The sequence below is a fragment of the Ailuropoda melanoleuca genome, chromosome 9 (assembly GCF_002007445.2).
Source record: "Ailuropoda melanoleuca isolate Jingjing chromosome 9, ASM200744v2, whole genome shotgun sequence".
Taxonomy (NCBI): Eukaryota; Metazoa; Chordata; class Mammalia; order Carnivora; family Ursidae; genus Ailuropoda; species Ailuropoda melanoleuca.
The window spans coordinates 22,169,542-22,173,436 of NC_048226.1; the positions used below are offsets into that span (position 1 = coordinate 22,169,542).

The 3,895-nt window shown below is 40.4% G+C and overlaps 1 pseudogene; it reads right to left on the minus strand.

Annotated features, from left to right (window-relative positions):
* Positions 1-1,190: 1,190 nt before the first annotated feature.
* Positions 1,191-2,142, minus strand: LOC117803860 (annotated as a pseudogene).
* Between the last annotated feature and the right edge of the window lie 1,753 nt (positions 2,143-3,895).

Below are 3,895 nucleotides of genomic sequence, written 5' to 3' on the forward strand. Positions count from 1 at the left end.
GGAAATTTAAAAGGGAGCAAAGTGAGAATTACTTATGAAAAATAAAAAGAACATATATAATTGTATCCTTAAGAAATTTCATGAAACATTATGACCAATCAAAGTAAGGTATCCACGTTCTCTAATGAAAATGAAATCTGAGAAAGGGCAGCATGAAAATATTCTAATGCAGTTCTGCCCAACAGAACTTTCTGTGATGATGGAAATATTCCATTATCTGTTTTATTTAATACAGAATCTATTAGCCACTCACAACATGGCTAATGCAATTGAGGAGCTGAATTTTTATTTTTTTTTATTTAAAAAAATTAATGAATAAAAAAAATATTGGTTTTATTTTTATTTTTTATTATGTTCAGTTAACCAGCATGTGGTATATCATAAGTTTTTGATGTAGTGTTCAATGAGTCATTAGTTGCATATAACACCCAGTGCTCATCACAACACATGTCCTCCTTAATACCCATCACCTTTTTACCCACTCCCTCCACCCCCTCCCCTCTGCAACCCTCAGTTTGTTTCCCAGAGTCCAGAGTCTCTCATGGTTTGTCTCAACAAACCACAAGGAACTGAATTTTTTTTAAAGATTTTATTTATTCATTTGATAGAGATAGAGACAGCCAGTGAGAGAGGGAACACAAGCAGGGAGAGTGGGAGAGGAAGAAGCAGGCTCATAGCGGAGGAGCCTGATGTGGGGCTCGATCCTATAACGCCGGGATCACGCCCTGAGCCGAAGGCAGATGCTTAATCGCTGTGCCACCCAGGCACCCCAAGGAACTGAATTTTTAATATAAATAGCCACATGTACCCAGTGGTTACCAAATGAACAGCATAGTTCTAAAGCCTCGTGGGTCAAAACCAGTGGTTTCTTTGTGGGACTTCTCTAGTCACTGTTGATGGCTATAGAGGGTTGGGGGTAGGAAGAGAGGGAAACTATTAGCTGATCTATTAAGCTACTTAAGCAAGTCCTGAAACTCTCCACAGCTTTTGGAGGCAAGGGGTAAGGAAAGGACTCAGGGAGACTTGAGTATGCCCTGAGCTCCTGGCTAATGTCAACAGGAGTAAAAGGCCAAAAAGGATTTGGCTCACTCAGATAGGCAGAGGCCTATGGTTCTACACACAGAATCTGAGGCTAGGACCATCTATGCATGGAAATCATCTCTGTGGGGATGGTGGGTAGGTGAGGGTACTTATTTCTGGGCAGGGTTTCCAGGGGTAAGAAAGCATTTAGTGGTGGAAGGAGGACCTGAGGGCCCTTTCTGGCCACCTGCAGGCTGAACAGGTCCTTTATTTGGGGAGATTAAGGTCTTGTTCTTGCTCTTGAACACTTTGCTGAGATCTAGCTTGTTCATGAAGGACTTGGTATCTGATGTGAGCAGGTTTGTGTTGTAGGTGATGTTCATATGTGTTAAACCATTGCTTGGCCTGTGAGCTAATGCCATAGCTGATGAAGGCATACTGCCACTGCAGCAGGCCCAGGTGCATGAGGAGCATGTAAAGATATCTGTGAGAAAATGCCAGTATAATGCTTTGTGTGGGTTCTTCGGCTGGTTCTCACTGGCTTCAAGTGCATCAAACTCCAGGTCTGCCACGGTTGGTGCATTAGGGAGTGAATACACAGAAGACTGGTTGAGTTGAGTCAGTTTTGAGATGCTGTTAATTACCATGCTGCCCAATGGAATGGGGGTGCTCATGCAGCTTCACACTCCACGTCATGTGGAAGCCATTGGTCATCAGGTAAAAATTCTTCACATCCTTAGGTAGCACATAGTTACTTTTCTGTTCCCATGAAGAAATCAGGTGATGTTCAGCAGGTGGTTTTTCTTTAATAGTCACCCCTGTCACACATGGGAAAGATTCTAGGATGCAGTTGATAGCCAGGGTCAGCTTCTCCAGGTGCGGCTTGCTGTAGCCTGAGGGCATTGTCTCCTGCATGGCTTGCTTCTTGCTCCTTGTACAGCTGGGACAGTGGTGGGGACAGAGTAGGAGAGCAGGGCCACCTGAAGGGCTGGCTGCCCCAGAGGCTGGGCCATCAAGTTCATAGTTTGCTGGGAGTTGTAGTGCTGGGTTCCTGAGAGCACCACAGGACAGAAATGGGGGACCTGGGCTGCCCTGGGAATAGTAGGTTTGTGGGGTGCTCATTCTATGGCTCCAGGTGCACCACAGCATCTCCTCCCAAGGACCCTCCCACCCCACCCCTAGAATAGTAGTTTACCAGAGACTCACCTTATTTTAAAATATTTTTGAGTATAATTGACACACAAGTGTTACATTAGTTCCAGATGTACAACATAGTGATTTGACAGTTTATACATTGTACTGTGATGCTATGTTCATCACAAGTGTAGATACCATCTGTCACAATACATCTCTATTACATTATCATTAAGCTGTGTCTTTTGTTCCCATGACTTATTCATTGCTTAACTGCAAGCCTGTATTCCCCACTTCCCTTCACCCATTTTGTCCATTCCCACACTCCCCTCCCCTCTGCCAGCCATCAGTTTGTTCTCTGTATTTGTAGGTCTGATTCTGCTTTTTTTTTGTTTATTTATCTGTTTTGTTCTTTAGATTCCACATATAAGTTAAATAATAGTGTTGGTCTTGCTCTGTCTGACTTATTTTACTTACCATAACACCCTCTAGGTCCATCCACGTTGTCACAAATGGCAAGACTCCATCCTTTTTTGCTGCTGTGTAGTATTCCAGGGTGTTCGTGTGTGTGTGTGTGTGTGTGTGTGTGTGCAATTTATCTATCTATATCTCACATCTTTTATATCCATTCATCTATCAGTGGACACATGGGTTGCTTCCATATCTTGCCTATTGTAAATAATGCAGCAATAAACATAAGGGTGTGTATGTCTTTTTGATTTAGTGTTTCTCTTTTCTTTGGGTAAATAGTGGAATTATTGGATCATATGTTATTCTTATTTTAATTCTTTGAGAAATCTTTATGCATTCCGACCAGCAATATAGGAGGGTTTCTTTTCTCCACACCCATGCAAATACTTGATATTTATTGTCTTTTTGATTTTAGTTATTCTGACACGTAGAAGAGGATATCTCATTGTAATTTTGGTTTGCATTTCCCTGATGATTAGTGATATCGAGAATCTTTTCATGTGTTTGTTGGCTGTCCGTATATCTTTGGAAATAGGTCAATTTAGGTCTTCTGCCCACTTTTTTCATAGTTTATTTTTTAAATTTTTTTCATCATGATAAGTATACTTTTTAATCTCTATAACCAATTTAACCCATCCCCCACCCACCTCCCCCTCTGGTAACCATCAGTTTGTTTTCTATAGATGAGCCTATTTCTTGGTTTCTTTCTCTTTTATTCCCCTTTGTTTTTTTGTTGTGTTTTGTTTTGTTTCTTAAATCCTACATATGAGTGAGTTAATATAGTATTTGTCTTTCCCTGATTGACTTATTTCACTTAACATTGTACTCTCTAGCTCTATCCATGTTGTTTCAAATGGCAAGATTTCATTCTTTTTTATGACATGAAAAGATCCTGTTGGTGGGAATGCAAACTGGTGCAGCTACTGTGGAAAACAGTATGGAGGCTCTTCAAAAAGTTAAAAATTGATCTACCTTATGATCTAATAATTGCGCAATTAGGTATTTACCCCCAAAATACAAAGATACTAATTCAAAGGGATACATGCAATTCAATGGTCTTCTGCCCATTTTTAATTGGATCTTCTTCTTCCACTTCTTCTTTTTGGTATTGAGTTGTGTAAGGTCTTTATGTATTCTGGATTTTAACCCCTTATATTTTGGATATCAAACCTTTATTAGGTTTTTAATCCATTTGAGTTTATTTTTGTGTATGGTGTAAGAAAATAGTCCAGTTTTGCATGTAGCATTTATTGAAGAGATTGTCTTTTCC